We start from the raw sequence: 14,507 nt of genomic DNA on the forward strand, positions 1-14,507 counted from the left end.
TGAATAGCTGATAATCCTCTGTCCCAGCACACCAGCCATGGAATTCATCAAGTTTCACTAACACCAGTGATATAGCCCTGAGTAAGAACTGAAGCTTGCAGTTCATCTTGTTTGTTAATCATACTGTGAATGTTGGTATACAAGCTCTTCTAATGCGCTCTTGAATAAGCAGTGCTCCCTGGAGTGCTCAAATTAGCCTTGCCACCCTCAAACAGTGCTGTACCACCCCTAATAATATATTCTGCCCCTGTTGATCCTAGTTTGAAGCTCTCTCGATCAGTGTTTTCAAGTTTTATGTATGTGACAGAATTTATCTAAGGCAAATAAGTTTAATAGTACCTCTTTTAAATCTCATTTTAAGAGGTATAAAAACCATCAAAAACAAGTCAGATCTCAAAAGCGTGACCTGGGCTTATAGAATTATGACAGTTCTTCTCTCATGAAATCTTACAGGTGTTTCAAGATATGATATGGTGCCAGATGTTAAAACTTATCCTAAATTCTCTGGAGTGAAAAAAGCAATTACACTTTATCCTTCATCTCTCTTGTTCCAGAATCTAATTATCAGTTTACAAAAATGTTTGTGGTGTAAATATTACAGGAACTACTTTTGGAAAGAGTTTTGATTGCAAAAAAAGTTGTGAGTTTGGTTTGTTTTTGTTCTTGTTGTTTTTTTTTTCCAGAAATGTAAGATTTCTTTGATACATACAAATATAGGCATAGATGGTAGAAGGAGTAGAAAACAAAACTACTATTTTACTTATGTTTCTGACTTATTAGCCCCAGAGTTTGCTAGAGTTTTAATGTTCTTCTATTACAAATCTCCCCAAAGCTTTTATTTCACAATTATGTCTGTACCTAACTTCTTTGAATAAATTCTTCCCATTAGCAGGTACCATTGAACAGATTAAATTCTCGCATATTCAGGTTTGAATTAGATTTCTTCAAAACATGGTTATTCTCCCAAAAGTGTAGTACAATCTGCAGGCCAGAAGATAGAATATAATGCATCTTCAGAAGCAATGTGGCTTCTGATTAGCGTTTAAAAAGTGACCTATTTGCATCATGTCTTCTGAGAGGTTAGGAGCTTATGAGTTACAAAATGGAACTTGAGAAAACATAAAACTTAAGAAAATATTATTCTCTTCATAACAAATTAGTATCTTAGAACTATATTTTGTTTCTTCGAGATGTACATTTCTTTCACAGTGTAGATATGAGTTTACAATCACAATTTTATGTGTCAAATGTGTCCAGAGTAACTAGCACTAAAAAATCAATAATACTACATACACATGAAAAATTATTTTCAGTAATAAGAAGTGAAATAATAAGTGACAGATATGAAGGAGAAAAAACAAGTAAACAAAAAAACACAAATGATTTTCCTACTGGTTTCAACATAGCATAATTGATTTTGAATGCACAAACCAGAGCTTTTTATCGACTTTTCATTCTACAAAACCCCTATCTGGAAAGTAGCATGCAGAGCACAGTCATTATTGAAGAATATTTTTACTTTTTAATCTTATTATAATATCATAATAATTAATATAAATATATAAATATATTATATTAATTATATTATTATAATATTATATTATTATATATTATATTAATTATTATTATATATAATAATATTATATATTATTGTTTCTCTGTCCTTCTGTATATGTTTTCTAACAAACTGTGAGATGCAAATCCATTTTCAAACAGTTAATATAGATACGATGATTTTTTCATTTAAGGAGCAGTCAATTTAAAAAATTTCAGATAAATACACATTTGATGTGCCATTCACTTTGCTCTGAGAGCATTCCTAAGTTCATTTGAGAATAGGTTCCATTTATATGCAGTCTCATAAACTATTGCTAAATATTTAGTTTACAATATTCATTATCAAATTAAGTCTATTCCCATTTCTCACTACTTCTATTTCTACTTGTCTTAAGGATTCTAATTACGAATTTCACTAAATCTTGTCCACACACATCTACTCTAAGTTCCACTTTTCTTTCTTTGTTCATCTTTGCCTTTGGACTCCTTCTCCCCCTGCCAGAGTTTCACATTGGTCTTATTAGTATTTGCTTGATAATAATTTCCTATTAACTACAGTTCATACAGTACATTGCACTATTAGTAAGTTGTATATCTTCTCAGCACTTTTAATTTTCCTTTCACATTTTTTCTACATGACTGCAGATGTAAATTTTTGGTACCACTTGACTATCATATATTAAAATCTACTAAGTACTGGTTAGTTAATTGCAGTGTGTCTCAGGTAACATATCAATCACTGTAACTTTCATGTGGGCTCATTACCACCAATTAGTCCCTAGGGCTTTTTCTACTGCCTGCTAGTTACTGTTCTAGCGCTCTGAATTATGAATCCTATATACGGTCATCCAAACAAGGTTGATCTTGTTCCAGGCTAAACAAGATCAGCTAGCATCTCCACCTGAAGCAAGTGCTCCAGCCCCTAATCACCTTGGTGGCCCTTTGCTATGGAAACTAGTACAGAAAACTAGACATATTTATTTGACATACTGTCAGATAACTGTTTAGTAGAGAAGAATAATCACTCTCCTCAATATCCTTGATACATTTCTTTAAAGCACTCCAGGATAATATTAGCCTTCATGTTTGAGAAGACACACTGTTGACTCACATTCATTTTGTCGTCCACTGAACATTCACACACTTTTTAGCATTGCTGCTCCCAAGTCCCCAGCCCAAACACTGCATCCCAAGTACCAAACTTACCTTTGCTAAAGTTCAAAATTTTCCCCAAAGGTTGGATCATTCCTTCAGCATGATTAGTTACCTTTGAGTGGGAAGCCTGTCTTTAAATGTATCACTTTTGTTTCTCAATGCAGTGTCATCTGAAAACTTGATGAGAATCTGTGTATTTTGAGTCTCATTAGGTCCTTCATAAATATATTGTACAGGATAAGTTTCAAGACTCCCGAGGAACTCCACTCATAAATGACCTTCAAACAGAGTATGAACTGTGAACTCCACTTGGAATACATAAGTTGTTCATCTACCCAGTAGTTCACCAATCCAGATTGAAAAATTCCAAACTATACACAAAGGGACTATTGCAGATCATGATATACGACTTAAAAACATCGATGCAGGAGATATTTATGGCTCTTCCCTTACACATAATCACCTTTGTTAAATTTTGAGGTTTTTATATCAAAGTGAATCTCAGCCTTCATATTCGTCACACTGTTAACTTGTGTGTAAAAGTTTGCCTTTACAGGAAACCCAAAAACCCCCAAACCTGCCAGTTTGAAAGAAAGTCATTCTCATTCTCAACAGTTGTTACTAATGTTACTTTTCCCTTTCAAGACTGACTGCATAATCCACCTACTCATCTATCTGAAATTTCAATCAAACTTCAGAAAAAAACATATAGACTCAAAAGTAATCTTAATGTAGTAAAAGTTCTTCATAATGTAAATTGTCTAAACCTAGAGATTAAAAACTGAATTTTAAGCAGTGGGCCAAATTAATCTTTAATGTAATTTCACTGATGTCAGTATGCATAACATCATCTATTAATTTGACCTAATTCATTAGGAAGACTTTGGGCAGATTCTAAATGTTATTGAGTTTGCATTTTGTATAAAATACATTATGTATGATCATGAAGTTGAGAGATTATTTTGTGGCTGAAGTTATTTGGTAAAAGAAAAAACTGCACATTTAAAATTATTTAACTCATCATGACCTCATAACAGCAGAGTATTTAAACCTGCTTAAATATTTGACTCCAGTGAGGGCAATGATTGTTTGGAATTTGTATAGTCACTTGATTTGAATCACATGCTGACAGAACAGTTAAGGCTGGAAGTGACCTCTTGGAGGTCATGTGGTCCAGATCCCTCTCCAAGTGGGGACAACAAAGCAAATTGCCAAGGACCATGTCCAGGCAGTTTTTGAAAATCTCCAAGAAAGGGGACTCCACAACCACTCCGAGCAAGACTCCACACCTTCTCTGGGCAAAATCTACCTTCACATTAACAAGAAAAGAAATAATGCTAATCTAAAAAGCTGAAATTCTTCAAAATGCAAAATGTATTCACTTCTCACAAATATATATTCTCTCCATGGATGTTGGCATGGTTTTAGTAACAAAAAAGTTTGAGCTAAATAGATACCAAATATGTTCTGTCATCTCTCCCTTGTTGAAGTGACGTGCACCGTCTTTTGGGATAGAAAAGAGGTGAATCTTCTAGATTTTCTGGAACCTAGAAAAATCATCAGCTCTGATTGCTACATCATGATGTTGACTAAGCTGAAGGTTCAAACATTCAGAGTCAGATCAGAGAAGACAACAATCCTTCTACTGCAACACAATAATGTCAAGCTGGAAAACAGTGGAGCACGTTGCCCATCTCCTACCACCCCCATAGTATATTCTGAATTTGGTGCCTTCTGATTTCCATCTATTTGGGCCGATGAAAGACAGACTATGTGGAAAATATTTTTCTAGCAACAATGTTGTCACAACATCTGTGAAACAGTGGGCCACCTCTGCTGGCATACATTTTTACAAGTGTGGCTTGCATACTCATATTCATTGGAGAAAATGTAAAGCCAATGGTAGTGACTATGTTGAAAATGTGTGTTTTGTATCTGACAATTTGTTCTATCAAATAGTGTTATTGCGCTCTTTTTATATATTTTAGTTTATATGGAAATAAATAGGGGGCATTACTTACCAAGTAATGGTACCGTTAGTCAAAAAAATGCACTGTTATTCTAAAAAATAAATAGGTATTCTTCATGAATCAGTTCTAAGAAGTGTCTTGTCCCTAGTGTACATCTTTACAAAAGCTTTATGCCAATGTAAATGTCACTGAAATACAAAGGTTGGCAGAGTCTGTATTTGCTGTTATTTTTCTTCTTCTTTCTTTCTCTTTTTTCTTTTTTTTTTATTTTTCTTTGCCATAATGAGCTTTTCTGCTAATTTAAAAAATGAGGAAGTCATGCCACATTACATGTTCCATCTCTTATGTTAACAAAATTAAAATTTGAGCCCATAAATTGTACCCAGTTGATACTGTCATGCATGCCACAGGAAAGAAAATGAGAAAATACATACTTTTCTTCTTGACTTGTTTTCTTCCTATAGGGAAATATATTGAAAATATGTGTTTGTTTAAGATCATATATTCTCATTAGAATAGGTAATTTTAACTAAAATACGCCAGTTATTTTAGTAATGATAGTCTAGGTTTGTAAGTACAAGATCTGATATTGGCCAGATTGAACAAGATTAATCAGTAAGACAGTCTGCTAAGCTCAAGATATAGACCTCGTTTTAAAAATATATTAGTCACATGATATTGTGAAAAGCCTATTCATGAGAACACATGCAGAAAATTTAACTTGTGGTAGCACATCTATTAAAGAAGCAGTGGGAAATGACAATTGCTTGAGACTTGAATTCTAAAAGCATGATTGTATGCTTCCTGCTATGGTGACCAAAGACTTGTGAAGTGAGCCGAAAGCATGCTGCAGTCCTTGAACTGAATTAACTCAATCAGTGTGGGAACACCATTTGCTGTAGGCAAAGATTGCCTGTGTTCAGAAGAGACAAGATGCTATATTCAGTGCTTCAGTATTTTGACATAATTAGACAGAAAAATAGATGAGGATAGGGACAGGAGGTTTTTATCTATAAAACTGGAACATAATACAAGATATGCTTACTAAATCAAGAAAGTATTGAAGTAAAATGCTTTTCTCCCCCTTAGCCATCAAGGTAATATGAAGCAAAACCTTTACAAAGGTCATGGTACGTTCTCTGTGACTGGGAATTTTGGTAAGGTCTACGTTAAAATAGGAAACAACATTTTGGCATGTGGTCTGGGTGCAAGTGTGAGCATTACAATCATTTTCCTATTATTCATGTTACTCTTTAAGATGTTTTCAAGGTCATAAAATAACACATTTATGACATGAATGATTGTTAAAAATGGGACTGAGAATTACACTGAATCTGACATTTGTGTAAATATAGAAAAGTGTGTCAGAATTCCACAGTAATGCCAGCAGCAGAAAAAATAGCCATAAATTCAAATGGAAACATTACTGTTAATTTTCAAATACTTTCAAATATTTTCTATTCAATAGAGATATGTAGATTTTCAGTGCTTTAGCAGTTATTAGACAGTCTGTGAGGTGACAAATCAGAAATGACATAATGTTGTCACTGAGAAGCAAGAAATTAGTGGAATATCAGAAAAGAAAGCAGTCTGATATCAAAGGCCTCAGGCAGGATGGAACTGAAATTGAATGCCCTTCTGTGACTCCACCCTAAAAATACGAAGAGATTTTGCTTTAAACTGATGTATTGGTTTCCCAGAAGGAGCAGCGGGTTTTGAAAACAGGACTAGGAACTAGTCTGGACTTGGAGTTCTGACAGTTTATATGTAAGAAAAATTCAAGAACCTGAATCATTATCCTGGCCTGCAGATAACAATGATGTGATGAGTTTACATATCTGTTGCAAGATTCAGTGTTGGTTTTCTATTTACATATGCTATTCTTTTACTGCTACTGATTTTAACATAAGACTGAGATAGTCCATCAGAGAGAAAATCTGGGTTAGTATTCAAATATATTTTTTCTTCTTGGAAGAGTTAGTTATTTAGAGTCATGAAACAACAACTCTTATCAGGAACTACAAAATATCATTTTATAAAAAGATCAAGTAATATACTCTGAAGTAGCAACAAAATTAGACAACCTTTCAGGCCATTCAGAAAGTGCCCATTTCAAGACAGTTGAAAGAATAATAAGTATTTCATGAAGAAAATCAGTATGTATTTTCTGCTTTCCATTTGACTAGTGTGGAGATACTTCCCTCTCCAGAGTAACAGAGATAAAAGCATTACATATTGAATCTGCTAGTTCCTTAAAATCGTTTTCATTCTAGTGAAATGAGCTTGTCTAGTCCTACAACCATTGTGAATTTCAGAGTGAATGTGAAAATGTAGGAATTAAGACGTGAAAGGTTTTGGTGACTTAATATTATATCTCTGAAAATCTGATGAAAATACCTACTATTCTATTTATTATTGTTGTTGTTATAAATTTATCGGAAGTAGGAATAATTCATTTGCAAGATTTGAAAGTAACTCCAATCTTTCAACTTCAAAATTCTGTTTATCATCAAGGAAATTAAAAACTGTCATTGAAACATCTTAGCATTATGATTTGCAGTGTGAACCTTATGATATGGGAGGCGATGTGTTGTAATTCTCATCTTCATTAAACTCAGTATATACAGCTGGGACACTAACTGGTGTCTACTGTGAACACAGAACTGCTTGTCTTGTAAATGCTAGCTACTCTGCTTTAAGTTCAGTCTCTGATCTGACTCTGGATGTTTGAGCATTAAGCTTAGTCAGTATCATGCTATAGCAGTCAGAAATGATGGTTTTTCTGAGTTCCAGGAAATCCAGAATGTTCATTCCTTTTCTGTCCCAAAAGATGGTGCACATCACTTTACTCGCTTAGGGCTGCATCTTTAATTTTTTTCTTCAGTGGAGAATTCACATGTCACCACTCTAAGGACTGCTGTTTTGACCCGAGCTCGCAGGGCTGACCTCATGTTTGGTCTCTGGTAAGAATACAAGCCAGGAAAATATCCCCTTCGGCTTCACATTGGTTCAATATGTTCTGACAAATTGGGATGTGGTTTTCTTTCTGTTCCTGTGTGATCATTCATGGGATCCACCTTGCACAAACTCTGCAATATTCTAACATTGCCACTGTCTTTTCCAAAACTCTGAAGTTGAATTTTATCTCTCCATGTAGTTCCCTGCTTGTAATCATTTGATTTGCACAGATGAGCTGACCAAGACGCTCTTTACTTCATGGTATAACAGCTGTGCATGGCCACCCAGAACATGGCTTATCTTTCATGTTGATGTTGCCACTGCTGAAACATACCACCCACCATTTCACTATGCTCATGTCCATTGTTCTGGATTGGTCTACATAAACATTCAGAAAATGCCAACGAATGTCAGTTGGTTACATTTTTTTTACATGGAAGAATTCAATGACACATCTTTGCTTCATCTGTACTTCTGTATCAAATGCCATTTCTGTCAGACTGCCCCTCTGCTGCCATACTGGCAACTAAATGTAACCGAAAATTGGTGGGAAGGTTCCACATCTACTTCCATATCAACATCTACCTCTGACATCATGGGTCAACATAACAAAATGGGAGGCACTACTTTTAGAGTAATCCTTGTATATCTTGAGTCTATAACAAAACAAACTAAAAAAAATCACTATGAGACTCAAAGTCCAAAAACATCTTCAGTATGGAAACTGCTGGTTGCATTTAACCTGACAAGGGATGACTTTTAGAATAACTGTGATGTAATTTTTCTTCTTCTACTTTAAAATGTGTGAATAAAGAAAGCAAATCAATTCATTTCAAACATTTAGTTCTCAATACATACTATTAATATACAACACCATATGCATGAGATTAAATATTATCCCTGAAGCTAAAATTGGCAGCAGTAATGAGTACTTCTGTGCATAATATTCCAGAAAGACACATTTGGCATTGTTTTGAAAGTAGCTTCCCCCCAGAATTGACAGAACAAGCATTATAAAACAATAAACCTGGGTGATATTTATCAGAATCTATATTTCCAATATACTGTATATTTCATTCATTACGTGTTGTACAACATTTTTGAAATCAATTTATACATAATATTGGCTGTTACAGAATTTATTGCATCAGAACACTGCAAAGGACTCTTCAAAAAATCTAATAGTAGTAAAAGAGATTTTATATATTCTATTTTCTTAAATCTCATGTCATATTTTAAAAGTTGAGGATGGCATAGTCAGGAAGTGAAAATAAGATGCTTGTAGTAAATGCTAATAAGAAAAATTTTAAAATGATAAGCTAAGCTCTACAGAGCCCCAGAGCTCCATGACAACTCTCTGATATTACCGAAGTACACTTTGAGAGTTAGTTATTTTAACAGAAGTGGTTAGAAAAGGAAGATTTGTGCCAAAGAATTTAAAAACATTTTTGTATGCCTACATAATGATAAAAAATGTTGCAAATCTGAAAGACAGTTTTGTGTCCACTATCTGGAAAAGATCAGAATTGGAAATGGATCTCCAATGAAATGTTAAACTCATGTATCCAGACCCAGGACTGACCAGAAAATGAACTATTACAATTTCTAAAGTTGGTTCTAAGTCCTTCTCAGGTAAAAACATGTTGACACACATATACATAAGAAATGCTTTATGAAAGTTCCTAAATTAAAAAAACACTTCAATTTTCTATTGAGGATTTCAGACCACAGTAATGTGCCTTAGATATGCCTCTAATAGCAGGTTAAATTGTCTAAAATGAATACTTATGCATCATCTTAAGCTTTTACAGAAATCTTTAACCCTGTTTATATAAAGCTTCTAGTTCCTTGCAATTCTATTAACAAAAAAAAATTATTATTATGTTAGATCTTGATATATTCTCACTCTTAATGTACTGTAGCACGCTTTATTTCACATACCATGATCAAACTGACCTTTTGCATTAGTCTCTAACACTGTCTAATGGCGTTAACAGTGTTCCATTTGCTGGCGTCTGACATCAGAATCACTCTGGAAATTTGATACTATACAATTTCAGACGTATGCCAGACTGGATACTCATTCTTAAATAAAATTTAAAATGTAAACAAATTTTAACATTATATACAAAAAAAGCTCTTAAAAGTCAAGGTAGTTAAAATACTTTAAAATTGTAAGGAAATGCATGTGGAGAAATACAACTGAATGAGTTTCGACTGTCTACTTCTAAGTGAAGCTTTGAGATTTAATATAGCCTCTTGTCAAATAAGTAATTAATGCTTATCTAACACAATCAGTTTGTGATTATTTAACAATAAAATAACTAAACAGAGCTAAATTCAGAAACGTTGTCTGAGGTTCAGCGCCGAAACTTTAAATTCTTTCCAAATGTTAAATTTCAAGCCAAAATTTAACTACTTACATTATGGTAGAAATTTGAGTTTCAAAGCGAAACACAGACCTGTGTACACTAGTTTGTAAAAAAGTCAAACACAATAAAATTCTGTGAAGTCATCTTAACTGAAGGATGTTGCTGTCACAAAATGCTAAGAGCTTAAGTCTCATTCTGATGATGAAATATAGATCTTGTGTTGTACTTGGATAAACAAGTGAAAATCAGAATGCTCTTGCTTTTCAGAAAATTTCCTGGACTTTAGTGTTCAGACTTTTTTCAGAAAATTAGGAAAATAAAGATTGTAAAAACTCAAACCACTGTGTTTTGGGGGAAAGTTATTAATAGACTTTTTCTGATTGCATCAAGAACTTATCACAACTGCCTGCAGAAGAAATCCAGTCTTCCACAGGATCTCCTTTTTTTCTGAAGTGCATCAGCTATGAAGCAAAGACGAATGAATTGCAACATTAATATTTTCTACATGCTCTATAAATAAATAAATAAATATTAAAAAATGAGGTAATAGCATAAAAGGAGATCACAGGTGTTCTTTCCTCCTCCTTCACTTTTATTAGTGAAGCATTTAAGCATGTCCCTAGCTTTAGTATGTGAACAGTCCCATCAGAGTTAATAATGCTATTGACATGTTTAAAATTAAGCATTTACACAAGTGCTTTGCAGACTTAAAGACTTTAAGAGAAATGTTTTACCAAAAATGAACCTATCTTGGTCTTAAGTGGCACAGAAATAATTTTCCAAGACATCTGTCAGAAGCCAACCTAAGTTGTCACCTTAAAAAAATGCTAATGGCAGGCAGAGTAGTCAGAGGTCATAATGGAAGTCTATTACTATAACCACAGAATGCATTTTTTCTCATTCTCTACAAAACGACTGACAACAAAATTTTTTTTCTCAAGAAAAAGTGCTGAAGAGGAGAGAACATACAGTTTACCTGGTAAAATGGTAGAGAAAAATTGTTGCTTTGTGTAGAACGAGATCCAAAATGCTGTGGTTCAAAAACCAGCCACATAGCAAGAGGGATTCCTGCCTAGTCTGCACCTCACTGACACATTTATAGATTCCTCAGAATCAACATCTATGATAAGAGCTTATTTCTAGGGTAGTTTATTCTATCATTATGGTATTGTTTGTTGGAGCAAATGGAGTAGATATGTGTTAGGAGATTACAGATGATACATGTGTTTCTTATCTGAGTGAACAATAATCTCAATTAAGTGTGGGGGTCTAATGATACTAAAGCCTAATAAGCAAAGATGATGAGAACTGTCAAATTCATAATAGAACAGAAAATTTTCTTCTACTGCGACACATAAAAGATGGTTTTAATTTTGATGTAATCTCAATGCCTACACATTGTACACATCCTTTATAAAATTCCCTTAGATAAAGTAATATTTTTGCAACATAATTATCATCTGAGCAGTATAATATACTTTTACATGAATAAATAAGCATATTATTTTTAAACCAAATATTAAGAAATCCAGTGAAAGACTTCTACCATTGTTTTCACTGTTCCAATATACTGAATGTTCAAGATGGTCTCCTCAAAGAATGACAGACCTATAAACTGTATGTACTTATTCTATAGCACCACTCTAAGTATAAAACCCTTTGGGAAAACAAACAAACAAACAAAAAAGACCCCACAGATTAACTTTGAAGATTTGAACAGCCATTGGATTAGTTAGCTATAATACTATGGAAATGTTGGTCATCACATCTTTAATGGATGATAAATGACATAGTTCTTATGCACGCTGTTGCAGTTCATAGCCTGACCCAACAATATATTGGAAAATTATATAATTTAACACCTCTAGCATTCTGAATATAGAAGCTTAAAAAATTTAATCTGGACTGATTGAAAGTGACAAAAACAAAATTATACATGTGGAAATAAATAATTTGGATCTGACTTTTGTTGATCCAATCACAATATTGCCTAACTGGATTAAAAGAGGTGATATGAGTTACAGAGTCCAACTCATTTCTAAGTTTTTTTTCATGGGAGTTTGCCATATTGCAAATCATAATGCATAATCATTATTTTCTTATGCTTACACTAAACAATTTTAGGTTAAAAAATCCTTCTTTTATTATGTGGAGACATCTTATACAACATGGCTCCAACATCCCTTTCATGGATCTATTTATATATGGAATGGACTCCTGTTTCAATTTTATCATAGAACCTCTAAATCATGGGTTCCAATAAAATGTCTATGTCGGATAAATGATTGGCAGTTATTTAGTTTTTGTGTGTATATTTTATTGATGTTGTTGTTTGTTTTTAAACTGGAGGTATATAAACTTACCCTCTTCACAATATCTCTGAATTAGTGAAATTTCAAACTACAAGGAAAACTAGCAAAGATATTTAAATGAAGTAGATTCACTAAGACTTGAATAAGTCAGAAAAGTCCACTGAGATAACTCTTTGAAACAGCTCAGACACCATATGCTGATATTTGAGATACAATAATTCTGGAGTTGTAAGCTTTGAAAACTATAGTGAATAATTATTGTATTATATATAGTTTATTCAAAGACAAGATAACTTGAGAAAATGATGTTGCTTTTATCATGTTATCAAGAATATATTATGTGTTATTTAATTAGCACTTTACCACTGCAGCCAAGCAATTTTATGTAAGCTTAAATTACTTGGTGTTCCTTTCCAACTCAGTAGGAAAAAGAGAGGAACACGTGATGTTTCTTTTTTCCTTTCTACTACTTTTTGAACTTCAGAGACCAGTAACCAGGAACAACTACTGAAACATGAGCTTTCCTAAACAGCTTGAATAAAAATAATTTCAATTATTCTAAATCTCCAAACTGCCTAAAATTTAACACTCATAAACAATCAAGTATGCAAATTAGAAAAGAAGATATCATTCACATATCTAATTCATCTGCTTTACTTACTGGCATTCCACTATAGTTTTCTTCTTTCTCCTTCTGTTTCTTTATGTTTTTTATACAGGCATACAAAGAGAAAAATATATCCAAGTAACCAATTAGCATTAAGGCAACTAAAAGAAACAGAATATATTTAGGTACTAATTCAGTGGTAACATGTTGCTTCAGAATAATATAAAACTTCAATAACTCTAATAGCACTAGTTTAAAAGACGTTAATTAACCTTCAAACAACAATAAAATTGATAGAAAATAAAATAAGCCGTAACTATTTTGGCAATACATTATTATTCTACCTTTTACCTCTGCAATCTCTTTTGTTTCATCTTCACCTAAAATCATGTCTTAAAAAATTCAGATTACAAAAAATGTAAAGTTAAAAAAAAGTGAAATAAATATATTCTCTGTAGGAAAATATAATACTGTAAGGGAAAAAAACATTACATTAAATTGATAATCATTCAGACATTGTATTTAATACATGTGAAGAGTAGATCAAGAGAGAAGAAAAAATCTAGTTAGCAATATTTTCTTTTACATGCATTTGAAATTTTGTGATGAGTTCTTTAAAGCTAAAATAGCGTCAGTTTACCAGGTCCCGAAAATGTGCCTGTTGCTATCCTTCAATGAGATGTAATAGTTATTCAAAAGATAGTGGATGAAAGTTATTTTTAAAGTATTTCTCCTTCATTTTAGTTTGAATTTCAACCTGTCCTTTACTCTGGAAATTAAAAGAAATGAAAGCACATTCTCTTAATTTTCATCAAAATATAAGTTCTTTGATCTATGCCTATATTTTATTGTTCTATGTTTTTATTTTTCAGTCCTCTTTAAAGGTGTTGAAATTGATGTTCTCCGCACAGTTGTAATGAGGAAGAATTCAAGCTACCATGAAATACTGAGATTTAAAATTTTCCTTTTGAGTAATACATACTGCCTGAAAATGAAAATACGTAAGTCATAAGTCATAGAATATCCCAAGTTGGAAGGGACCCACAAGGATCATTGGGTCCAACTCCTGACTCCACACAGGACCACCTCAAATTCAAACTCTGTGTCTGAGAGCATTGCCCAAGCACTTCATTTACCACATTTCCCATTTTCAAATATGGCCATGGATGTATAGATGTATATCCACATTTAGGGTGGCAGATTTTGTTTTCTGAGCACAAGCATAAAAGGTGGATTTATTTCAACAATTTGGTTTTTCTTGCAGTATAGTTTATCAGACAATTATAAGTGATATTTACAGTGATGGAAGTAGCCACAATATGTTTCTGAAGAAAATGTATAAAATACCTGTTTTCTTTCTGTAATCAGATTGATAATCCAGTTGTGAACAGGGAAAAAAAGATGTGATTAAAATACTTTGATTTTAGAAAGGGATAATTCAAAGAATATTTTTCATATGCTTTTTAACAATATATGGTCTGACTAAAACTATCATAAATCAGATGTTAAGCTTCTTGAATAGAACATACTCACCACTTTGCTAAGTGGACAAGTAATTAAAATGGACTTTCCAAAG

Source organism: Meleagris gallopavo, chromosome 1 (assembly GCF_000146605.3).
Source record: "Meleagris gallopavo isolate NT-WF06-2002-E0010 breed Aviagen turkey brand Nicholas breeding stock chromosome 1, Turkey_5.1, whole genome shotgun sequence".
Taxonomy (NCBI): domain Eukaryota; kingdom Metazoa; phylum Chordata; class Aves; order Galliformes; family Phasianidae; genus Meleagris; species Meleagris gallopavo.